Source organism: Mesoplodon bidens, assembly GCF_964165515.1.
Source record: "Mesoplodon bidens genome assembly, chromosome: 3".
Classification (NCBI taxonomy): domain Eukaryota; kingdom Metazoa; phylum Chordata; class Mammalia; order Artiodactyla; family Ziphiidae; genus Mesoplodon; species Mesoplodon bidens.
This window is the reverse complement of record NC_138178.1, coordinates 34,362,722-34,389,661: the sequence shown is the minus strand read 5'-3', so window position 1 is coordinate 34,389,661 and position 26,940 is coordinate 34,362,722. Positions and strand designations below refer to the sequence as shown.

The 26,940-nt window shown below is 40.9% G+C and overlaps 1 pseudogene across 1 annotated transcript; it reads right to left on the bottom strand.

Moving 5' to 3' along the window:
• Positions 1-24,363: 24,363 nt before the first annotated feature.
• LOC308613841 (zinc finger protein 639-like) lies at positions 24,364-26,052 on the bottom strand (annotated as a pseudogene). Its single transcript has 2 exons — positions 25,783-26,052; positions 24,364-25,631 (listed from the first exon to the last, which is right to left on the bottom strand). The product of its transcript is annotated as a zinc finger protein 639-like (transcript).
• Positions 26,053-26,940: the final 888 nt, after the last annotated feature.

The following is a 26,940-nucleotide window of genomic DNA, read 5'->3' as shown; positions in this document are numbered from 1 at the left end:
CGGGAGAGGCCACAACAGTGAGAGGTCCTCGTACCGCAGGGAAAAGAAAAAAATTTATGGTTCTAGTGCTCAAGTGGTAGGACTACTAGTTACCACTTTGGGCATTTGTATTGTGTTTTACAGTTTAAATGTAGCTTTCATATGCATCTTCTTACCCAATGGAAGGCTTTCTTCCTTGCTGGTGTCTAGGCTAGACTGTCCATTCTGGCACTGACTTCAAGTTAGGACAACAGCTTGGTTCTGTGCCCTCCTACATTGAGACCTAAGATCGTGCTAGCTGCTGAATGTGAGTGAGGCCAACGGGAGACACAAAAGTGTGGCCAGTGCCTGTGATCTGGGGGAGGCGAGGTCCTGAGAGGTGACCTGCAGAGTCAGAGATGGCTCACATCACAGCTGCAGGCACCCCTTTACTTGACAGATGAGGAGTTGGGTTCTGGGCCAAAATGGCGACAGGACAACTTTGCCCTTGTATAAACCCAGACCAGGGCCTCTAGGACATGCCTGAGGGCGAGGCCACGGGGAATGAACACAAGGCCATCATTGGCCCTAATTGCACCAGCAGCACTGAGGGGGCTCTTTCTGCAAAGCAGGGATGGGCATCTTTGCAAGAAGGCACGTTCCCCCCAGTCACACCCTTTTAATCTGCCTCCCAAATAGCCATGGCTCCCAATTCAGTGGTGAAATGTTAAGAGGACATACTTGCTGCTGACTGAGTGAGCAGACGCTGGCTGGGTGAGGAACCGGGACCAGGGGGCCTCCTCTCTCCAGCCCTTGTGAAATTTGAAAAAGGGCTTTCAGGACAGCAGGCAATGCAGCATCCAGGTCTGTGTGTCCCCTTACCTTTCCCTCCTGGGAAGCTGAGCAGTGTGGTGTCTGCTGCCGCCACCAACTGGCGCCTCTGCTTTCGCCTCTGCCCTCATTTCCGCGGTGCCCGGCAGCTGGTGGGATGCCCACCTCTCTCTCTGCACTGGCTCAGGCTGTGAGGACCCAGACAAAGGCCATTTGGAGCCAAGAACAAGGGTTGCGTTTCTATCAATGCACCCTTGATGCCAGACAGCTCCCCTCCTGGGCGCTTTGCCCTGCAGTGCTGGAGCAGGATGCCGAGAGGCTGCCTGGGCTCGGGGATGCTCAGCTCTGAAAAGCATAGCTCCTGCCTGGTGCCGGAGATGCTGCCTGCCTGCACCGAGCCAGGGAAGCCTTCCTCTCTGCTCTGCCTTCCCTCTCTGCTTGGCCAGGCCGATGGGGACCTTGCGTTTCTAGCTGAAGCACAGCTCCGGTAGCTGTTGCTAAGAGCTGCCTGGCTGGAAAGGAATGGCAATCAGGTGTGGGGGGCGCAGCCTACCCTCCCTGGCCCCTGGCTGCTGGCAAGCTGAGAGCCCCGGGCGGCAGTCACCAGCAGTTTGTTCTTTGTTCAGCCCTCCAGCCAAGCTCAGCTGCAGCCGCTCATTTTTCTGTGCCTTAATATCTGCTCTGAGAAGCAGGAATTGCCTGGCCGGCGGCCAATGCCCCATCTTCTCCTCCCCTCCCTCTCCTGCTCCCCCTGCCAGAGCAGGAAGGGGCTGAGACCATGACACCCCAGCATGGCTGGAAGAAAGGCTGACAACCCTGCCCGTATACTGGGGACCCTCGCTTCTTTCTCCAGGCTGAGCTGCCAACTTGTTCCCTGCAGGGACATGGCCCTAAGCATGTGCCAAACCGACAGTCTCCCCGGACCTGACATTTAAAGCTAATGAGTGAAACAGTCCAGGTGCAAGACAGTTTGGAGTCATGGGGACTGCCATGACTGTCCCATTTGAAAAGGGCACTGCTGCTCAGGCCCCATGGGCCTGATGTTTTCATGTCCCCCAAGTTTTTCAAGAAAAGCCAGATATTCTAATTTTTGTATAAAATCTGTTGAACTTTTACATATTGGCAACCAATCCCAAGTTTTCTTAAGATTTAAGCAAACCACCTCTGTGGGATGTTGGTGTGTGTGATTTCTGCCCTCAACTTGTGAGGATAAAGCTATAAACTCTGTTTGGGTCCGGCTGTGCTCATCCTAGCTGAGTGTAGGAACTCTGCTCAGTTGACTCCTTCTCAAGGTTTCTGAGCTCTTTTGGGGGTTGCATGTTGCTTTGTGCTCCTGGGGGATAGCTGAGATCTTTCTGGCAATAGCCAGAAAGAAACTAAATTGTCAGTAAATAGGCTTTTCTAGGTCCAGCCTTGCCCAGGTTCAATGTTTGATCTAAGTGTATTAGTTTTTTTTTCTATGCTCTGTAATGAATTACCATAAGTTTGGCTAAAAATAACACAGATTTATTATTGCCCAGTCTGTGGGTCTATGGCATGGGTTAGTTGGGTCTTCTGCTCAAGGTTTCAGCAGATCTTGGCCAGGACTGCAATCTCTTCTGAGCTCATTCGGATAATTGGCAGAATTCATTTTCTTTCAGTTGTAGGTCTGAGGGCTACAGCTCCTTGAGAGCAAGCCCATTGTCCTCTACCACGTGGTCCTGTCTGCAACATGGTAGTGTCCTTCATCAAGGCCAATCAGAGAATCTCTCTTGCTGAGAATCTCCCATTTCTTTTATGGACTCACCTGAATAAGTCAGGCCCACCCAGGATAATCTCCCTTTTGATTAACTTAAAGTCAACTGATTAAGGATCTTAATTACAGTAAGTCCCCTACATATGAACTTTCAATCTGTGAACTTTCAAACATGTGAACATGTGTTCGCATGTCCAATCATGTAAGTTAGTTCACGTGTCTGGTGTACATTGTCACATGTGTGCATCCTCTGCAAGTGGTTGTGCTTTTGTGTACTTTACTGTACAGTATTGTATAGAGCACAGTAGTACAGCTGTACCACCTACCACCTCCTCTCTCTCCTCCAGTCAGTAACTCTTCTTGCCTGTTCACTTGATGCCAGCCCCTGGATGCCAGCTATTGTACTGTACTATTGTACTTTTCAAGGTACTGTACTGTAAGATTAAAAATGTTTTCTTTATTTTTTGTGTTTGTTTTTTATGTATTATTTGTGTGAAACCTATCATAAAACTATGACTGCACAGTACAATATAACCTATTGTGTTAGTTGGGTACCTAGGCTAACTTTGTTGGACTTACGAACAAGTTGGACTATGAACACACTCTCAGGATGGAACTCATTCATATACAGGGGACTTACTGTACATCTGAAAAATTCTGTCACCCTTCCCCATACAACATAACCTGACCACAAAAGTGAAAACCATCATATTCACAACTCCACCCACACTCAGGGGGAGAGGATTATATTGTGCATCTACATCAGGGGGGTGGGAATCTTAGAGAACATGTCAGAATTCTGCCTACCATACTAAGAAAGACTCCTTTTCTGTCTGATTTTTAATTATCTATTAAATTAAGGCTATGCTAGATGATTTCCTACATCAGCTTTTTATATCTAAAGTGTTACAGTTTGATCTCAAAGGGTACACTGGATTATAATAACTATTATATTTTCCATTGAAAGAGGCACAGAAATGAAATGGGGTTCCCAAGTTAATTCTGAAATAAAGTTGATGTTTCACTCAATAATTTATGTTTTGTTCAGATGAAATTTAAGGGACATAAAAGGTCACAAATACCTAGGCATCAGAGCATTCTCCTTGGTTGCATTGATCTAGATTATTAAGATTTGATTTTTGATGAACGGAGATTCAGCTAGATCATAAACTTGATTGCTCCTGGGTCAGTGTTGGTTTATTGGCAGTGAAAACTACTCAGGAGAATGTTAGGTTATTTTTCCAAAAGTTGAGGTTCTTTCCTTGTGCATCTCACACTCCAGGAAGAAGGCACCAGGAGAGTCACATGTTCTGGCTGTGCTTTTTGTTGTCAGTTTTCTCCCCTGCCCCTCCCCTCTCTCTGGTCACTCAAAGGGAGATACATTCTTCCTCTGGGTTAAGGTTTCTTTCTTGAATGTTTTCAAGATCTTCAGATCACAGGAACATCAGGTCAGGAGGGTGAAGGTGGTGCCATCTGCCTCTAGAGAAGAAAGAACACATAAATGTCAACATTCTCAGAAAAATGCTCTCCTAGGACCATGGGCTCACATGCACCAAAGAACAATCCATCTGTCAGCAACCAAATTTCTCTACCCAAAACACAGAAGCTCACTTCTTAAGAATTAAACAAGTCTGGACTGCTGCTCTCTGCTGTTTAATAACAGGAGAGGTGAAAGCCTTGTTTAAGTCTTTTGCCAATTGGTAAGTAATACTGATCTTTAAATACTCCTGCTTCTATAGAAGGGGCTAAGGAGTCAGGAAAGCCCATTGCTCTGTAATCGGCAGGCTGGTGTGAAAACCTTTAGTGACAGAAAGAAAAGTTTAGGGATCTTCTAGAAGTGTTTGCTAACTGCATAAGGAAAAAAGTCTGGGGAGTCTTTAAAAATACACACTGGCTGTTCTTTCCTTCCATTGTATTTGTTATGGCTCCTCCTGAGCTTGTTGGGACTTACATGTCATTTTAATTTTTATTTTAAAAATTTATTTCATTTTATTTTTTTAGGTATATTCTTTTATTTTTCTTCTCTTAAAAAAATGATAGCGCACTATACACAATGATTGGCATTTTGCTTTTTCATCTAACAATACAGTCATCCCTTGGTATCTGCAGAGTACTGGTACCAGGACCCCTTGCAGATACCAAAATCTGCAGATGCTCAAGTCCCTTATATAAAATGGCATAGTATTTGCATATAACCTAAAATCCTCCTGTATTCTCTAAATCATCTCTAGATTACTTATAATAACTAATACAATGTAAATGCTCTGTAAATAGCTGCCAGTGCGGCAAATTCAAGTTTCGATTTTTGAAACTTTCTGGAATTTTTTTTCTCAAATATTTTTGATATGCAGTTGGTTGAATCCACAGATGCAGAACCCATGGATACAGAGTGCCGACTGTATATCTTTTTTAAAAATTAATTTTAATTGGAGTATAGTTGATTTACAATGCTGTGTTACTTTCTACTGTACAGCAAAGTGAATCAGCTATATGTATAAATATATACCCTCTTTTTGTCATTTTTATAGGACAGCTCCATGATGGGTTCTTTATCTTCATCAGGAGAATGTCCCAGATTAAAACAAACAAACACATTTGAAAACATGAAACAAAAATCAATGACAAGTACAAAAATAAAACCCTCTGTTTCCTCCCAAATCTCATCACATCTTCCATCCTGAGGAGCCTTAAGACCAAGCCCAATGATTGGGGTTGAGAGCAAATCTTTGCCAAGATGCTTTTGACATTGACAAAATCATAGGATATGTATTAGTGGGCTGAATCCACTCCAGGTACAAGTTAATTAATAGTCTCACTGCATACTCTATAATTACAAATTTTGCCTAATGTCTTGAATTTTTAAGTATTTAAAAGATATATTTCAGCAGCTTGGAGCATTATCATTTAGCAGAGATGAACTGTCTTCCAAATGACTGAGCACTGAACAAGGAGTTAGCAAAATTGTGTTCTGGTTCTAGGTACACCTCTAGCTTGCTGTAACACTGCAGGCACCACCTTGATCAATTCCTGACCTCATTCCCACATCTGTAAGAGGAAAGGAGTTGGATTGGATCGGTCATTGATTTTCAACCTCTACTCCTTAGTGTCTTAGTGTTGTATGGAGATGATTGAAGGACCCCAGGGATGGTGGTATCTTAGTCCATTTGTGTTGTTATAACAAGATACTACAGACTGGGTGACTTATAAACAATAGAAATTTATTTCTCACAGTTCTGGAGGCTGGAAGAGTTTGAGATTAAGGTGCAGCATGGTTGCGTGAGGGCCCTCTTCTGGGTCACAGACTTCTACTTGTATCCTCACACAGTGGAAGAGGCAAGGGAGCTCTCAGGGGTCTCTTAAAAGGGCACTAATCTCATTCACGAGAGCTCCACCCTCATGACCTAATCGTCTCCCAAAGGCCTGACCTCCTAATACCATCACTTTTGGGGATAGGTTTCAACATGTGAATTTTAGGGGGATGCAAACACTCAGGCTACAGCAAGTAGATAATATTTTAGTTTAGCAAATGCTCTTCCCACATTTCCATAGGAGGAGTTTACTTCCCCACTCTATTGATGTTTGTTATGGCCAGATGACTTGCTTTGTCCAGTGGAATTTGTGTGGAAGTGGCAATGTGACAATTCTGAGCAGAGACTTTAAATGGTATCTCATGTTTCCATTTTAACCTCTCGCATCTCTGTTCTCCCATGAGAACATCAAATCCTAGATAGGAGATGGTCCTTCAGTCTGGTCCTACAATGAGAATACATATGCAGCAAAATTCTTAACCTATTCCCCAATTTGGAAGAGAGCCAGGACAGCCACTGAACAGCCTTGTGAGCAAGAAAGAAATATCTGTGGTTGTAAGCCACTAAGAATTTGAGGTTATTTGTTATACAGCTCTATTTCAGCAAAAGTTGACTGATACACGGCCCAAATGAGTTGCCTCTTGGTCCCCAACTCTACCTGCACTGGTAAAGCTCTACTCATTACTGTTTTATATACCAGCTTCCCCAAAAGACTTCATCTGAATAAAAGAATTCTGCTGCTATACACGCAAAACAAAACACCAGCTGCATTTGATTATTTTTTAAAAAGTGTTCCTTAACTCGTGATTTTAATAGTTTGTCATTTTTAAAATATATGTTTCTGATCATGTTTATTTTTCATTTCTCCTGCTGCAAAATAAGCAATAAAATAAAATCAAGACTTTAGCAAGTTAAAAGTTATAATTTTAAATAAAAACTATCTCTAATGTTTATGTTTTTATTTTTGTTATTAATTTCCAGACATTAAATTGGCAAAGACATTTAGTTATCATTCCAGCTAGGAAGTTCATGACAGATTTCTTTTTAAATACTTCTCCCAGCTCTGATATTTTAAAGGTCAACAAATTGTCATTTGGTCAAGAAGGGGTTTTCTAGAGATTTGGAAAACAGAACAAGGGCTTAGAGACATCTCAGGGCTCGTCACATGCACAGTGCGCTGTGAAATTTGACTCTGAAGGGGGCAAGCCCTCAGCCCTGGCCTGGCCCCAGACTCAGCAACCATGTGACATGGCTAAATCCTGGCATCCATGGCCTGTTCATCTTTCCCTCCCACACTCACAGTCAGTTCCATCAGCAGACGTTGTGCATGGGTGGACTCATATGCAGTGGACTTTTCCTACCCATTATTCTCCCCCACAAAGTTAGCCTTTCTGTGTCCTATATAATCTGGGTCCTGAGAGAGAACCTGCAATCAGATCTAGTAAATACAATGAGGCCAAGGTTTTAAAGGTGATGCCAGGTTATGATGCTAACTTTCCCAGGAGACTAGTCTCTTAGAACTTTCCAATGTTTTAGTCTAAAACAATGAATAATGGTAGGTGTTCCAGACACCCTGGGAAGTCTGCTAAGGAGCTATTTTTAGATTTTTGCATCAATTTAAAGAATTTCAGTGAAGAGCACTTGTCCTGGTGGATTATCTCAGCCCCAGATCCTGCCCTCTTTCTTTTCCCTTTGTGCTTGCAAGGCCATTCATTTCAGAGGACACGCTCCACAGACAGTTTGCCCCTAAAATTTTGGCCTAAACATACTCAAGGTCTGTGACCAGTAATTTCCTCTAAAATGACATCAGTTTCCTCATCAGTGAAAGGAACAGATTGGATTAGATTTTTTTTTTAATCTTCCTACCCTACTTCCTTCCATACCTCACTTTATAGCCTATTCTTTTTTTAAGCATGTAAATTAATTTAATTGTAAGACATTCTGAATATATAAATATGCACAAAGAATTATTTAACAGAGCCTATGTATCCATCAGTTATACTGAAAAGTTGTTAATTTATTTCTTCGTATTTGCTCTCTGTCTTTTGTATTTAAGTCGCAATCCAATTTTGAAAATGTTGAAATATGAGAAATAGCCCTTTTAAAGTCAAAAAATTACGGTAAGTTAAGAAGAAATCACATATACATTAATAAACAATTATGAAAATGAGAACATTACATACGAAAACTGATGGAAGAGTGCCGAATCTATGATCAGAAGAAAATAACCTGAAATGCTTTCATTGTTTACTGTAACACAAAGAAAATAAACTCTAGAAAAACAAAAGAATAATGAAACAGCTATGAGGAAAGACAATAAAGTAATTAGTAGAAATAAAATGAGAAATTAACAAATCAGAAGGACAAGTGTACTAGGAAGACATTATATAAAATGAATTAACTTCTCCAGAGTGCGTATGAAAAAATATGGACATCTGCCCAGTGATGAAGCAAACCAAACTTCAATAACAATACCTAATAAATAACCAGAAGGCTGGTGGTATAGTGGTGAGCATAGCTGCCTTCGAAAAATAACAGCCAAAAGAAGCCTAAGACAATTCGTAACATTCGTATATATTCACTGTAGCCTTATTGAATTCAAGAATGTATTAAAAGTATATTGTGACCAAGAAGGGCTTAATCCACAAATGAAAGTTAAGGTGTTAGGAAATATATTACTAAATATATAATTCTAGGTAATATAAGAAAAATAATTTGGAGGACAGTATGCTAAGTGAAATAAGCCACTCAGAAGAGGAGAAGTACTGTATGATTCCACATGTATGAGGTTCTTAGAGGAGTGAAATTCATAGAGACAGAAAGTAGAAGGGTGGTTGCCAGGGGCTGGGGGAAATGGAGAGTTAATTTTTTAAATGGAGATTGGTTGCATAATGATGTGAATGTACTTAACATTACCGAATTTACATTTAAAAATAGTTAAGGTGGTAAATTTTATGTTATGTGCATTTTACTACAATCAAAAAAGCAGAAGAATAAATCAGAATGTCAGTTTATATGTAAACTTTTAAAAAGTATTTAACATCAATTTCTAACCCAAATCTACATAAAATGCAAGAATAAATACAATTAGCTTGTCTTAAAAATCCTAAAAAATCTGCGGTTTAAAATCATGGTTTGTCTTACATCTGATGGTTTCCCAGAAATCAGGGGGATAAAAATGGTAATGGCTTTTTTAATAGAATTTTTCAGTTTTTCAATTTACTAATGGAAAATAGCAGAGTTTTTTTTGTCTAATTTTTCTTACTAACAGTATCTGTTCTACTTTTGTCAAAGAATGTGCTATTATTTCTGCTTATCAAATATATTACATTTATTTCATGATCAAAACAAAATCTTTAATCACCACCTAGATCCTGTGGTAGAAGGCACTGTCTGCTTTAAAAATGTAGTTTTTCATTTATGTCTATTAAGTCTACCTTAGTCATTGTATTATTTAAATATTTAAATATAAATATATATAGAAATATAGAAATATTTAAATTATTTAAATATTTAAATTCTTCCTACCTCTTTTTGTTTGTTTGTTTATTTATTTTTGCCTACTTGTTCTCATGAACTGAAATTGGTGCATTTAAGTAATTCACTATAATTCTTTTCCTATGTTTTCCTCTTCTCCTAACAGTTTTTTCAGTTTTGAAGCTAATATAATTGTTGCAAAAAGTTCAACACTCTTACTTCTTCAGTATGAATCATGTCTTTACCAACGTGACCCTCTTTGTAGGTTGACAGAGATGGGACCAGGACTAGGGGATCTTTGGGATCACTGTGTAGAACTGTAAGTGCTGTGGACTGGAGAGCCACCAGCAAGTGTAAGCGGGTGCCTGAGCTCCCTAGGGTAATGGGACACTCACTCAACTTTGCAGCCATAGCACTGGGAAGGAGATTTGGTATTACCACACCACACACCTGGTGTGGATGTGAGGGTAAGCAGAACTTCTGACATCCTAATGTAGAAAACTGTCCCTCAACACACACTGAAGTGAGGTGGCTTGGAGACTAAGGTCCTTCCTAAGCCAGGGCCCACCCACGTGCTTCAGACTGCAGAACTGGGCATGCTCACAGGAAGGCAGTGAAGTACAGGGTTACACAGTAAGTGTCTTCTCCACGATTCTAGGCAAATAGATGTCAAGGATGGACCTTCCCTTTCCTCATTCAAGAATAAATGAATAGTAAAAATAGGGTGTTGATATAAAAAGAATCTGCAACATCCAGTTCGAGATGGTGATTTGAACTAATCTTTAATTCCCTAATCTATTTTTCCCACTGGAATAACCAAAATATAAAGGAATGAAAACTCTATTTGAAAGTTGGAAAATAGGAAAGAGTACCACAGCTGTACAGACACATTGAGGACCTTCTTCTTTTTTTTTTTTTTTTTTTTGTGATACGCGGGCCTCTCATTGTTGTGGCCTCTCCCGTTGCGAAGCACAGGCTCCGGACGCACAGGCTCAGCGGCCATGGCTCACGGACCCAGCCGCTCCGTGGCATGTGGGATCTTCCCAGACCGGGGCACGAATCCGTATCCCCTGCATCGGCAGGCAGACTCTCAACCACTGCGCCACCAGGGAAGCCCCTTGAGGACCTCCTTGATTGACACTTCTCCCAATCCTTCAAGAAATCCAAACCAGACTATGGTTCAACCAATGTGAAGTGGCCAACGTCCCCATCAGAACTCCCCAAAAAATCTCTTTGTAACTGGGAGAGGCAAGGGCTTGAGGTCATAGCCATTTGGCAGCCAGTAAAGGAAAGGTCAATGCCATGAGTGACCTTAGGAAGTAGATGGATGTGGACAAATAGAGCTATTGCCATGGCTTTCCCTCCTGGAATCCAAGGGGAGGGTATGGTGTATAAAATAAAGGGGAGAACAATGCCACAGTGAGAGAAGGGAGCAATGCCACCACCCATTTTAGGCTACCACTCCAAAGATATAAAAAAAGGGCACTGCAATGAGGTCTTTGCTATGCTATGCTAATAAGTCCCCTGTTAGCTTCCCCTACTGAGCCTTTGTCTCCTTTGGATAAATAACATTTTTCCCTTAAGGTGGTGTCCTGTTTCTGTTTTTGAAGGTATTTGTGATTTGGGGAACAAATTTATCCTTTATGACTCCAGATATCCTTTCCATGTTTATTCACTTTGTTTTCTTCAATTTCAATCTCCTGATCTTTGTTGAGAGCCAAGTGGCTTTTTCTTTCTATGGAAAGAAATGATCTTTTACCCATGGAAACATTAGTCATCCTGCCTCTTCATTTAAAAACTTTCTTCTCTTGAGAAGGTGCCAATATCATGGGTACACACTCATTCATTTCTCTAGGGATCACTATCAGTATTGGGTTTTGTAGCCATTATTTCTTTAAATTGAAGCATGATACTTTGCAGCCTGTGATTTTAAGTAAAATTGAGGCCTAATGGATGGCTTACCACATCACACTGCATTTCCAGAGATTTCATTTACAATAGTATCAAATGCACTGAGATGAATGAGTTTCACCCTTCAATGGAAACTGGAAAAAGCAGAGCCGAGTTGATTTATGGGTAAATATTAACAGCAATTGCTCAGAAGCAAAGGTCAAGAAATAAAGCTCAAATATTTGTCTTTACTAAAACATTTAAATTGTGTAAAACTTGAAAATCCATTCTCATTTTTAAGTGAACACATTAATCTACTAAGGAATGAAAGAAGAAGTTGTCATGAACTTAGGGAGAGGGAATAATTTAGTCCTGACTTTCATCATCTCTCCAGAACTAGATGAAGGAGTAGACCAGTCAATCGGTTCCTAGGGCACTGACCCATCAGTGGTACCAAAACCACACCACTGTGGCAGATAGACCCTAGGGTGGCTCTAGTTATTGAAGAGTTTATGTTCACGTCTATAATCATCTCCCCTTGAATGTGGGTGAAACCTGTGACTTGCTTCAAACTAATATAAAATAATAAACTATAGTAAAAGTGACAAGATGTTACACCTATCATCATGCTACAGTGTGTGTGTGTGTATGTACAAATATATTCAAGAGTGATTCTCCATTGCTTTTTTTTTAATGAATGTGTTTTTATTTCTCTTATGATTTAAAAAATGTGAACATTCTGTAATTCAGCTACAGCTTTTACTTCCAGGTGACTTCTTCATTGGGTCTCAGTTCTCTTTTACGTAACAGATTCTTGTTCCAGAAGGCAGTTAGCTTTTCACCATTCTTTCTGTCTGGAGAACATTCAAAGACAAATCCAATAAGGACAAGAATATGTACCCAGTGGTCACCCACAATCAGAAGTAAGTTCATCATGAATGCTGCAGCTTCGGAAGCAGCAACGACCCCATGACCAAGGGCAGTGGCCTCCGTTGCCATTTTTGAATAAGTAAGCTTATTACTTACTAGAGGGACCATGTGACAGGGAACTGGGAGCAGCCTCTAGGACCTGAGAGAGCCCGATGGCCAACAGCTAGCAAGAAGGCAGGGAGCTCAGTCCTACAGCCATGAGATGAATATTGCAACAAACTGGGGAAGCGGATCTTACCTTGAAGTGGATCTTACCCCAGCTGAGCCTCTGGTGAGATCCCAGTCCTGGCTGACACTTGGCTTTCCACGTGGAGAGACCATGAAGTAGAAAATCCCATTAAGCTGTGCCTGGATTCTAGCCTACGGAAAACGTGCAATAGTAAATGCATGCTGTTTAAGCTTCTGAGTGTGTGGTCATTTGTGATGCAGCAATGGAAAACTAATGCAGCCATGGAAGATGTGACAAAGATGGAGAAAACTGTATTTGCCAGAGTTCATTCAAGGGGAGAAACAAGTATGGCTGGAAGAACTCATGTCATGAGCCACTTAGGTTTGGGGTTAGAATCTTCAGAAGCAAGTTTGTTTATTGTCTTATAAGAAGGGTAGGCCTAGTTACTGAAGGGGCTTTGTTTTGCTGAGTGACCTGCACAATTTCAAAGTCAGAACTAAATTACTCAGAACAGTGAAGACCTTGCTTGTTGCCCACCATCCACAGACTTCTCTCCCTTTCCCCTGCAGTGCTCAGACTGTAAATAAATGGATGTAAAACAAATATTTAAAGAACATTATTTCTGAAGGGTGACAATGATTAGTTTCCCTGGGACACCCACAGGTTTTGATCTGGCTTTACAGGTATTGTTAAGGTCAAAAGGTACACTCAAAGACACACCTGAACTTGGCCACCAAGAACTCAGGAGAGCCCACCCAGTTCAGGTTGAGGTCCCTTTTTCCAGTGGACTGGGGTAGGTGGAAGAAAGCTTATATCTCCAAAGAACAGCCTCGCAGTCTATTCCAAGATTAGGTCTCTGGGAACCTCCTACCTTGTGCTATTTCTCAAGTAGGGGGCTTTCCCTATACACTAACTTTTTCTACTGGGGTATCTGCTTAGGAGCTAAATTGTTTTTTGTTGCCTATAGAAAATGAAAGATACTGAAGCTGATTGGTTTTCCTGAGGTACAGAGTCTCTTTCCCCAAGTAACACTGAATCATTTACTTCCAACAACCCCTTCTGTTAGCCTGTCCAGAGGGAGGTGAAGACTAATGGGCAGAGTTTCCAAGAACAGTTCCTTCTCATCGACCTGAAATTCTTGTTACTTTCATTTGTATTGTTTTATTTTCCAGTGCAACAGTAACACATACTTAGAGCAATACAAGTCAATCAATACAGATATAAAATGTGAAAGTTCCTGTTTATACCCTGTACTCCCAATGAATCCCACTGCTATGTGTGCACGTACAAGTACACACACTCGAGAAGAGGTTTTATATATAGAATTGGGACCATTATTTATATTTATTGCTCTGCAAATTCTTAATCACTCAACGAAATGTCTCAGATGTCCCATTGCCAGTTTGTAAAAGCCTACCTCATTCTATTTAACATCTGCGGATTATTCTATTTTAAGAATGCATCAATATTTATATCACAATTTCTTTATTGATGAACATTTAGAGTTTTCCCTATTTTTCTCAATACAGAAATAAGAATCTTTATTAATCTTTATACACATATGCAAATATTTCCTTAGGATGGATTACTTTTGTTGAATTGTGGAGTCAATAGGGTACATGTATTTTACATTTTGATAGATAGCTGCTAAATTGACCTTTGTGAAGATTGTACCAATATACACTCACTTATTAGAGTGTGAAGATACCTGTTTCCCCACCTGCTTGACTACACAGGATATTATCAACCTTTTAAAATTTTGCCAATGTGGGTGAAAAATGAAATCATCAACTTGGTTTCTTCATCCTCGGCCTTTCCTTCTCAAGTTTCCCAACCAGGTGATGAACTTTCCTTTCCTCTCCTCTTCTGCTCCAAAGAGAAGTGGTCTTATATAATTCTCATGTATAAATTTATATTTAAATTATATTTACTAGATTTCCTAATTCTGAACCTTTCTTGTTTTCTGGGGACTGCATTTTGGTTGCCATATTCTTTTAATTTGCTGCTGCATTTGAGGTGGTAATGTTTTGTTTAGACTATTTATCATTGTAAGGGAAGTGATTTACAGTTTTCCTTTTTTAGTTATCCTTGCCTGGTTTTTCTATAAAGGTTTTGTTAGGTCAGTAAAATCAATTGGGGGAGTTTTCCATTCTTTTCTGTGCTCTGAAATACCTTACATAGAAATTTTCTGTAGCTAGAATGTTTTATAGAACTTGCGGGTCAAACTTTCTGACCTATGTGCTTTTAGGGTTGAGCATTTAAAATGGGGACAAAGCCTTTATCCCACAACTGTGGATAAAAACATCTAGAAATATAAAATTAAATTGGTACCCACCCCAACACACTCATACATGGAACTGTAATTTGTCAAGAAAACGACACATAATATCTTTCCAGTTTGGATCAGTTAGAAGAAATTGGAGAAGAAACTTCATAAAATTCAGCAAGAGGGGAAAAACAGAAAGGCCTGAAGAGAAATAGCTGAACTGAGTTCACCACAAAGCTTTTTGGATGACATTGACCCCTTTTAATCACAAAAATAATACAGAACTTCTGTTCAGGTGTGTTGTAGTACAACTCAACTTCTCAGGTTGATTTAGACTTTCTAAGCATGGCTGACCTTGTCATTAAAAAGTTCTCTTCCCAGAGGACTCACACACTAAGGTATCATTTTACTTTGCAAATATGCAAAGAGTTTAGCACAAGATCTGGTTCATGGTAGGTATTCTCCCAGACTCATAAAAAAATTTCATTTCATCTAAATGTATTCACTTCTGTTCTCATAGAGGGAAAGGTAGCAGGTAGTGGTGTTATTTAAATTAGTAGCTGGAAATGAATGCCAGCTGTGTGAACTTCAGATGCAATCAGATATCCAGAGTCCCAACTAAATCTGGACGTAAAAAAATAAAATAATTTTGTAAAGTCACAGCAAATCCAGTCAGCCAAACCTCATCCTTGGAGAAGGTTGGATTTTCAGTCAGCTTCTATATGAATCTGAAACTGCCCCCCTTGAGATCTGGCAATTCAGAATCCCAAGATGTGTAGAGCTGGGCAAGCATGACTAACACTAGGGTTTCAAAAATAATTAATGAATTCATCTTCCACTTGCAAAAATGTCAGCTTTGGCCTTTTGTTCAGAACAATTCTTACTATATCACACATAAAACAAAATTATTTGCTTTATTGTTACGCATCATTCCATACCTTCTTTCCATGTTTTGACACAATCACTGGCCAATATAGGGAGAACTTTGTACTTCATTTTAATTCCATAACCCGGAGAACTGTTGTTTTAAGGATGGCTAGGTTAAAATCAGCATGTGGAGACGAGGGTTCCAACATGCCAAACATCTGTTGAATGTGAACATATTTCAGATGGTTTTAATATAGCTAGATATTTGATATCACATGGAAACACTGTGATCAGTATCCCTGCCTAAAGCTATAGATAGCTACAGATAAACATGTTGTCTGTGACCTCTCCATTAGAAATTATATATATGTGGCAGACACCTCTAGTTGTCTACCCAATTCCCACTCTCCCTTTCTTCCTCACTAGCAGAATGGCAACTCTGGGATACATCCAGATAAAATACTCATTTTTCCAATTTGCATTGAAGCTAGGGATGGCTATGGGATAGAATTATGGACAATGAGATAAGAACAGAAGTCAGCTAAGGATATATGTATGATAAGTGTTTTAGTTTTCTTCTTTCTCTTTTCATTTTGTTTCTGTTTCCCTTCCCTCTGTTGCATTTTATTTTTCTGCCTGGAACACAGTATTGAGGCTGGAGATGGAGGAGCCCTCTTTTGACCATGAGGCAACACACATGCTAAAGATGGTGGAGTGGACAGGGAGATGGTTCCTGGTACACTGACTGCCTATATAGGATTATACTTATTATGTGAGAAAAATAACCCTTTATTTGCTTAAGCTGCTATAGATTATTTACAGTTGTACATAATCTAGATTGGCATTACATAGACTTTCTAAAATTTCTTTTTCTTAAATTTTAATGATCATCTCTCTATTTTAGTTCTTTGGCATGGAAAAGTTGGATTCATTTGAAGAATGTAGAGAGAAAGCTCTGACATTCGAATTTTCCTTATATGGAACTTATAGTTGCTTTTAGAGCTAGTGATCCCCATCAGTGTATGTGTGGTCATTTGGAAAAGGCAACAGTATAGGTTTATATTACCCATAGGAAAGACAAGATCTAGGTGGCTTCCCAGGTCCCCAGTTGTAGATTTTTGTATGAAAGTTATACTGATTGCACAGATGCATGTGTCTGAAGGGTCCGGGGGTTCCCAGGACATTAGAGCATCACTTCTCATGATCCAATGGCTTCTATGTCCCAGAAGAGGATTCCACAGGTTCAAGAATGGCTAGGAATTACTGATGGTATGCTTGGTATTCTCAGGATTGCCAATACAGCAACCATTCAATATAGCACGATTCCAGTAGAATTTGCATGTAGAACATGTCCAGATGAGAAGTTCCCAGAGTCTGGTTGTCCACACTGCACCCCTGACTTTGCTGAGGTTTCAGTTTCCTATTGCTCCCTTGTGAGGGGGGTGTATCCTGCTCTCATTGAGGAGTATTGGTTCTAACACACTGAGATCCAAACAAGTTAATCTTTTATTGATATAATTGGGACTAGAATTAATGACCTTCTAATGAGCAGATTAGGTCTTGATAATTTAGGGCCACATTTCTGTTCATACTCGTGTGGAAGAAGGTTAAAATAACAAATTGTTTCTTGTTTTTTAAATTGCAAAAGTAATAAAGAGCATTGCAGCTCAGCCAACCTTCTTGTGAATATAGTACACCTTTTCTTCTAATCCCCCCACCTCAAATACCAAAAACTCAGCTTATTTCCTGGGAGATGATCAGGGTCTCTCACTCCTATTCTTCCTACTTCTATAATTGCTCTTGGGTCCTTCCTCAATTGTTACTTCCTCTATTTAAACAGAGTGTGTAGGGACAAAGAGGAAAGGAAGTAGTCCATGAAGTCAAACTGCTCAGTCCTGGGGTTGGGTAAGGAATTGCAGAAAGCACTATCAGCAGATAGCCCTGATTCATGGTCTGCTGCACCCTCCCAGCTCATCCATTTCCATGGAAAATTAAAAATTGTTGAGGAAAACAACTTTGAGGGATGGGAGGAATGTTGACAACATTAGTCATAGCTGTGTCTTAACCATGTGGCTTTAACAGAACTACTGTGACAAACACTTCCAAATAGTTTACCATAGGAAAAGAAACTTGCACCCACTAAAAGCAGTTTTGTTTTGATTCATTGTGTTAAAATATTTAGAGAAAGTAAAAGATGTTTGGAGCCCACAGAAATTTTGACTGAAGCCAAGAGTTTCAGGTGGAAGGCCAAGGAGGAAGTGAGTTAAGGTTGCACTGGAAATGGCCATGTGTCTTCATTTGGGTGAGCCTTGGAAGATGAGGAAAGAGGCATGGGAGCCCAGGACCATTGGGATCAAGCCCACTAAGCTTTTGGCAGAGAAGGCTGTAGAAAGACTATACAACAGAGTTCTAGAAGGAAGAAGGATTGTGCAAGAGATAAAATGACAGAGCATGGCCTCTGTGCAAGTCACCAAGACATGAAAAAGCCTACAGGTTGGTTAGGTGGAGTGAGCAGAAAGGGCTGGGCCAGCAATGCCAAGGCTCAGCCAACTGGCGGCTTAACCTTTGGGAGAATGTAGCTGGGTGTGCAAGTTCAATGCTCAAGGTGGCAGAAGAAGTGCTGACTGCACCCCTTTTGTGGCCAGAGAAGTGAAAAAGACCTGCTAGAGACACAAACAGAGCCAACATGTGAGACCAGGTACAAGGAAAAGAATAGGGTTAGATTAAACCATGAGTCATCCGGCTTTTTCTGTCAAGAGCCAGACAGTCCACAGTTTGGGCTTTGAGAGCCATGAGGCCCCTATCACCAACCACTCAACTCAGCCACTGTGGTACAAAAGCAGCCAATAAAGAAAGTTTATTAGAACACAGCTACCCCCATTTGTTGATTTTCGTCTATGGCACTCCAATTTAAATTTCACACAATCCCATACCCCCAGTGATTAAAAGTGTAAAAAGTCTTCTTGGCTCACAAGCTGTGCAAAACCAGGTGGTGGGCTGCGATCATATTTTGCCAATTACTGTGTTAAACAGATAAAGACCCTGCGGGGAGGGGGGGTCGGGGGTCAAGGGGGCAGTGAAGGGAGTGGAGGGCTGTGCAAAGGGCAGAAGGAAATGTGTCAGGTAAAGACCTCAGAGTCAGGTAGCGATGAATCTTAGTGGCTGGAATATTCATAGCATCTTTGTCGTTGAACAGAAGTATCTTTCTCAATTTTATAAGCATAGAGTAACGTGCAAGTATTTTATTTCTATTTTAAAAGAAGGAACTATATTAAACAAAAATGCATGTGTTTTTTGTTGTCGTTCCTTACCCTCTTAGTTTTTCCATATCTGGAAAATGACAGCTATCAGGTGATTCCATTCCTGGTGGTGGCCGCTCCCTGGGTTGCTGTCTTAGTAGCATTGTTCCTTAGAAGAATTTTTGTAAAGTTTTAGAATATCTGAAATCCACACCTTCATTAAGGGGCATTAGATCTCTGAGGAGAATGACATTATTTGGAATCTTTATTCTTTGCTTTAGAACCAACCTGTGCTAAATTGTAGGCTCCCCTACAGCAATCTGCCACAGCTGCCCTTAAGAGCATCTTTTACAATTTCCCTCCATGGGAATTTATACTTCTTCTTATTCAGATGAGGCACTAAGATAATTGAATTTGATTGAAAATGATTCCAATTGCCGATTAACTTACTTGGAGCTTCCTTGAAGCCAGACAGCGCCTCAAGGCAACTCCAGCCTCCTTTTTATCTTAGTGTCTGCCTTTCCTTAGAACAGTGCTTGGGATGTAGTACGGGCTCAGTAAATGTTTGCCGACTTAAGTTAAGGCATGAACAAATGAGGGGGTAAGTCGTGTCTGTCAGTGGGAAATAAATAGATATTGCAGGACAGAAAATGTTTATGGCAACTGTGCTACAGGTATCTACGCTTCTAGAATTAGAAAAAACTACATGGTGTGGAAAGTTGTTAGAGAATGAATTATCTGGTTAGTGTGTCTTGGTGTTGTTTTTTTTTTTTTTCAAATCAGGGATTCTGAAGTTTTTCAGTTTGGATAGCATATCATTTGCATGTGACTACACAGCTGGGATTATTACTGGAGCAAGTTCTTGCCCAGGATTTGCTTTGTGAAGTGTCCACTCTGAAACGGGAATGGACAGGACCAGAATCAGAGATGTTTTAGCAGTTGTTATATGACCTGACTGAGGATGCTTGTGGAGGTCCCGGATAACCTGGAGATGTGGTAAGGTCATCAGGGATGAAGATCTAAGATAACCGAGGAGTTGTGGTGCCTTATTTATCTTTTAACCCAAGATTAGATGAAGACAAAAGCAGGGGAGACCTGACTTTCAGCCAGATTTGGCAAGCAGGAGGAACCAAAACTCCCTTAATTTGCTTCATTGGTTTGTGTTGCTGTTATAAATACCTGGTATGTTACTAATGAGACTTTTCCATCTGGGTCTTGCCTTAAAAAAAAAAAAGAACTAGGAGATAAAGGCAGGATTAATCTCAGTTGAAAGCCAAGGGTTTCAGGTGGAAGGGCAATGAAGAAGTGAACTAAGACCACATTGTCTAAGGAAGGGGCCGTGTATCTCCATTTGGGTGACACATGTTTGGGTGATGCAATCTTTACCTGGTGATCCTTGCCTAAGGTCTCCTAAGAGAGTCCACCCCACTCCCACCTTCTTGGGGGTAGTTCTGGATCTGGATTCTGGGGCAGGTGGGACCTGCATGGGGGTTAAGTGAAATCAGCCTGTCCTGGCTTCAGCACACTGGAGTCCAGACAGGCCAACCCACTTCTTTATTCAGTCATCACGGGGATGAATAATAATTGCACATATGGTCACTGAAATCTGTTTCCCTTTCAAAGTGCTCATGGTCTGGCTTGAGCTGGGTTGGGATTCTGCAGATTGGCACTTGGGCAACTGCTTTTCCCTGCTGAAGTGTCAGAGCGTTGAAGATCAGCTCATAATCCTTTCTTGGCATATGACTTCCAGAGTTATTGCAAACCATAATTGCAGAATGGAGTTGCAGGCTGGAGTTTGTGTGGCTGCAACACTTTTTTTACAAGCTTGTACAGAATGTCAGGAGGGAAACTTTAGTTTGCATTTTTACGTTTGCAACGTGAAGAATGCTTTGTAAATATCTTAAAACTGAAAAAAAAAGCAACCCCAACTGAAAACACACACACACACACACACACACACATCCCAACTCTAAGAAAGCTTATTTTTGCTAATCACAAACATCAGGTATCTGGCAATCGAGCAATTTCCTGGCAAGAAATACTGCAAGACAAGTCTGGAAGGGTTTTATGAATGTTGAGTAACTCATGAACCACAGCCCGTACTGTATGATTACAGCATGCGAGGTGCAGAGCAATTTCACATACTCTTTGGGACTGCTTTGTTCTGTAATCAAACCTGGGAACAAAACGGCCATCGAGTAATATGAGTCTAAATAGAAAATGGAAACATATGTGGGAAATATAGCTGAAAAAACAGCGAACGTTGGATACATGTTAATAGTGATTCAGAGGACATTTCACTTCTCTATTGGTTGGCCTAGAATAAGGTGAGATGACCGTGTGCTTGGCGTACAACCAAATACACGAGAATGACCATAGCAAGAAACTGGATTTGGTAGCCTCAGTCATTAGTGAGTGTCATCAGTAAGTTGTATTTACACTGCATTCACTAATATGCTATCTCCTTAGCTGATAGCCAGGCCCAGGAGATGTTTTCCTGTATCAGCATTTAAAATCCACAAGGTGGGCTTCCCTGGTGGCGCAGTGGTTGAGAGTTCGCCTGCCAATGTAGGGGACACGGGTTCGTGCCCTGGTCCAGGAAGATCCCACATGCCGCGGAGCGGCTGGGCCCGTGAGCCATGGCCGCTGAGCTTGCGCGTCCGGAGCCTGTGCTCTGCAGCGGGAGAGGCCACAACAGTGAGAGGCCTGCATACCGGAAAAAAAAAAAAAAATTCACAAGGTATTACATAAGCCACCACCAAATAACAATAACAAGTCACTGAACTTCTTGGAATCACTGAATCATAACTGGAAGGGGCCTGAGATGTCATCCAATCTCAATTCCCTTTCAGGGCAGAGTCCTTCTCCCTTTAAAAAATGGCATCACTTTCGTCTCTCAGCCTGTGATTAAGTCTTTTCAGGGCAGGAAGCTCATTACTAAAGAAGCTCTTTTTACTGGATAGTTATCCTCATTATGACTTTTTTTTTTTTTTTGAGACTCTGAATTTCTACCACTTCCCTTGTTCACTTTTTGAAGACTTTCCAAATCCTCGTGACCGCCCTTAGTTCTTTAAAAGCAGGTCTCTTGGGCTTCCCTGGTGGCACAGTGGTTGTGAGTCCGCCTGCCAATGCAGGGGACACGGGTTCATGCCCCGGTCCGGGAAGATCCCACATGCCGCAGAGTGGCTGGGCCCATGAGCCATGGCCACTGAGCCTGCGTGTCCGGAGCCTGTGCTCCACAACGGGAGAGGCCACAACAGTGAAAGGCCCGCGTACCACAAAAAAAAAAAAAAAAAAAAAGCAGGTCTCTTGCTGGTCCTGGGTCTTTCAGTTGGTAAATAAAAAACATTAAGTGAAATGGCTATAGAAAATCCAAACATCAGTGATCATACTAACGGTGATCTCATGTCCAGCTTACTCACAGCTGTTGGCTAGACTCTATGGCAACAATTGTGTCACCAGCAACTAGTGACTCTTTGTGTCTTCTTTTCTGATCTTTATACCTCTTACTTCATTGTATGATTACATTGGATAATTCATCAGTACATCTGTGATTCTGTACCCAAAAGGCATGTGAATTTCCCCCCCCCCATTTCTATTAACTCCAACTTGGTCTAGGCCACTGTATTGGTTCCCTGAGGATTTCACAACAAAGCACCACAGGCTGTGGGGCTTAAACAACAGACATTTATTTTCTCACCATTCTGGAGGCTAGAAGTCTGAGATCAAGGGGTCAGCGGGGTTGGTTCTCTCCGAGACTATGAGGGAAGTGTCTATTCCAGGCCTCTGTCCTTGGCTTGTGTTCTCCCTGTATCTGCAACTTCCCTCTGTATACACATACACATACACATACAAAATGTCTACATTTTGCTTTCTTATAAAGACACCAGTCCTACTGAACTAAGGTCAACCTTAATAATCTCATTTTGACTTAATTACCTCTTCAAAGACCCTCTCTCCAAATACAATCACATTCTGAGGCCCTGGAGGCTAGGACTTCCATCTCTGAAGCTGTGGGGAAGGCAGGCACAAACCAGTCCATAACAGCCACCATCATCTCTCATCTGAATGAGTTGAAATGGCCTCTAAACTGGTACCCTCAGGTCTACTTTGCGTTCTTCAATCCCATCTCCAAAGAGTAGTAGAAGTGATTTTCCTAACTTAGGAATTGTATCATGTCATTCCTCAACTTAGTCTTCCAGTCATGGTCTAATACACTGTAAAGCATAAAAGACATACAGGCCAGGTAGGATCCGGTTCCTTCCAATCTTTATCAATCTCCCGAATAGTTCCTTGCTTGTTGTGCTTTAGCCACATTCATCTTTCAGTCCTAATACCACATCTCTTTCTGGTCTCTGGGCATTTTCCTCTATGTGGAACATTTGCTCTATTCTTCTGTAGCCAGGGCCTTCTAATTCTTAGATCCCGGCTTAAATCTCTCTCAATAAAGAGTTTCCTGATCTCCTAAAGAAAGTCCCCCTTCTTCTCTCTCTCAGCCTTCCATTTGTTTTCAGCACAACCTTTAGAATAAATTGTAGTTATTTTGTGTTTGCTTGGTTTTTGTCTTTCTTTTCTAGTAGAGAGCAGATTCTGAGATTTGCTTATTATTGTGTTTATAATACCTAATATAGTACCAGGTGCCTAGTAAGCACTCAAATATTATTGAGTGAATTGTTAGGATCCCTAATACAGCGTTGTATACTAAGGATATTGGCAGCCTCATTTTGTTCCTGACTTCAAGAGGGATGCCTCTAATTTTTCACCGTTTAATTACATCTTAAATATGCTGTTATTTCAGGTTTCAGATAGAAATCTCTAACAGACACTTCAGGTACCCTAAGTAACATATTTATTTCCTTCTAATAAAACTCTGACTTTGTTTGGGTAATCCACACTCCTTCACATGGCCGTGTTTTCTTCGTCATCTCACTCCCATTACCAGGGGTTGGTCTAAGAATGAGGTTGTGATGAAATTCCAGCTAATGAGACAAAAGTCTTTTGTGGACCTTCTAAGAAAGATTCTCCATTTTACAGACAGCGGGAGAAAACAGTCCTTCCTCTAGGGCACATTGTTATTTTTTCAGAATAATGTCTGTGAGGCAAGGTAGCAAGGAGAATGCCAATACCATGAACAGAGAGAAATATGGAGGGACATGGTGTCTTTTTTTTTTTTAGTACATCTGTTTCTTATCAATCTATGAAATCAGAGCACATGCAAGAAACACGATGATAGTCCAAAAGTGGTTAAAACTACCAACTACAGTACATTGAAAATACCACATTTAGTATACAATTATATACTGGAAAAGGTAGCAATGCCAAGAAAATTGGCAATTAAAAAAATCTTGTTGGACTTCCCTGATGGCGCAGTGGTTGAGAGTCCTCCTGCCGATGCAGAGGACACGGGTTTGTGCCCCGGTCCGGGAAGATCCCACATGCCGCGGAGCGGCTGGGCCCGTGAGCCATGGTCGCTGAGCCTGCGCGTCCGGAGCCTGTGCTCCACAACGGGAGAGGCCACAACAGTGAGAGGCCCGCGTACCACAAAAATAAATAAATAAATAAATAAATCTTGTTAAAGACAGTTCTCATAAGTTGTGTTTAAAATCATCCATTTTAATATCTGCAAAAAGTCAAATTTATTATTTTACATCAAATTTATTATTTTACATCATTATGGAAGTTAAAGAGAACAATCAAGTTGTCTCATGGACTGGAAGATGACTTATTAATTCCCTTTCATTTCCAAACCTCATTAAGCAGTCACTACATTTATGAGGTAAATCAGCTGAATGCTTGAAATCTAGCTGAATTTTAAGATCTTCAATCTGTCCTGTTGAATATTCACGATATTGACATAAATAAATCCCTTCAGATAAGTGTGAATTTAAATGTTTGCAATATCCTAGCATGCTTGAAAAGCCTTTCCCACAGTCATCACAGACATGAGCAAAAATTTTAGTATGTTCAATAGCAACAGGCCTGTTAACATTTGTATGAAGTCTATTCTGAAATCCACATACTTGACATACAAAGAAGTTTTTACATTTGTCAAATGTAATTTTGCTTAAGAGGCTGTACTGTCCATGTTCTCCATTGTTATACTTATCACTTAACTCTATTAATTTACATGCATGCTCATTTACCACATGGCTATGCAAGTCTTCTGGATCATTCATTCCATGTTCACAGAACTGACACATTACTGTTTATCACAGCTGTGCTCCTGGAAATGTAGGTAGAGTTCACTGCTTGAGGAGAACTGTACATCACACTACTCACACCAATAAAGGTGATCACTAAAATGGGTGTCTGCAGTGTGCTGGCTGAGGTTCTCAAAAATTACTGTTTTACAGTCACAGTATTTACAAATGTAGGGATGTTCGATCGGAAGCATATTGGTAGAGAAATTTTCTTTGCATACTCGACACACATTTGAATCACTACGCTTATGCTTCAAGATCATATGCTGCTTTAAATCAGAAAAATATTTGCTGTTGAACTCACAAAGTTCACATTTATAGAGGCCACTGCTATTAGCTCTCAGTAAAGGCCATTTCTGCTGGGCAGTCACATTCAAAGCTTCGCTCTTGTCAAGAATTTTGCAAAATTTAGCTGGTGGCACTTCATCAGTTTGGTCTTGGAGACTCTCAGAGGAATTGTTTTCTGTCTCTATATCATAATCTTCAGGAATTGCATGCACTTCTGCAGCAACTGGAACATCTTCAGCAGTATGAACTTCTATAGGGCTCTCCTCTTGAGTTTGCTGGTTGATTGATTCAGGGGAGTCGCACTCTTCATCACAAGTTTCAGTATCAGCAAGTTTTTCTGTAGAAAAGGCAGTATGGTCTAGAATTCTACGTACAGGACCTGGAACCAGGTAGTTTTGATTTCTGTTTGTGGCCTTGATTCCATCTGTAAATTTTGACAAGTCATTTGATGTCTCTGTATCAGAATCATCATCACTTAGTTGTCATGTCTCTAGGCTACTGTTAGCTGTAGCAGTTTCTCAGACTTCCCTTGTTTTCGACGACCATGACAATTTTGAGGTGACTGGTAGGGTATTTTGCAGGATGTCCCACTAATGAACTTTGTTGTTTTTTTCATGATTAGACTTTGTTGTCAAAATATTTTGTCTGGTTGTCTCATAGAACAAACACTGTAACAATCATCAGAAAAAATTCCATGGAATCCATCCGCAATTCTGCTTATTCCAGAGGAATCTGAATAACGAGAAGGGTGTAAAGTCTTCCTTTTCCTTTTTGTAGGATATTCATTCATATCTTTTTAATTTGGTATATTTCTTAATACTGGAGTGAGGAAAAATGAATTACAGGAAGTTTTCACAGATGGTAAAAAAAAAAAAAACAACAGTCCTTGGGGTCCATCCGGCCAGCCCAGGCGAAGCTCTGAGGAGGCGGTGGACAGACTAGATGCCCGAGCCGGGGGCGGAGGGGCCGCGTAGCCCCGCCCCCGGGCGCAGGGCGGCGGCCGGCGCCGCTCTGGTCCTCACGCTCCGGGGCGCGCTCCTCCGGGCCAGCCCCACTCTTTCCCCGCGCGCCCTACGTCCTGCCTGCCAGGTCCCCGGCCCAGGCTCGGCGGCCGCACTCTGGCACATAGTGTCTTTGATGATGATTTTGAGCTACTTAATTAACTATCCCTGGAGGCACTTTACCTAAGACTTCTTCCTTTTTTAAGGCTGTCGGTCTGGAGATTTTTAATGCTTATAGCTAAAACAACGTTTCTGCAATATTGCAACCTGCAATATTAGGCTGTTGAAGTTTTCCTCTATGTCTAGTTTACTAAGGTGATTTTTTTTGGTAAGCATTTTTTTCTCTAATCAGGAATTGGTTCAAATATTTTTCTTCGTCTTTTGAGATGGAGGTATGATTTTCTTCCTTTAATCTTTAGTGTAGTGAATACCATCAATATATTCCCGGAGGTTGAAATTTGAAACACCTTTGCCTTTTGGGGATCAGCCAAGCTTGACTGTGAAGTAGTATTCGTTTGAATAATTGACTGGGTTCAAATACTAATTTATACTTTAGTTGTGATACTTGCGTTTATTTTCAATAGTGATGCATGTTTATACATTTATTTTTTATTTTTGGTTCTGTCTTCTTGTGTTTTGCATATCTGGTCAGGCTGATTTCTTATGGTGAATTGGGAAGTTTTGTGTTTCTCCGTGCTCTGGAACAGCTTCTTAAAAATAGAGTTTTGGGATTTTCCTGGTGGTCCAGTGGTTAAGACTCTGAGCTTCCAATGCAGAGGAC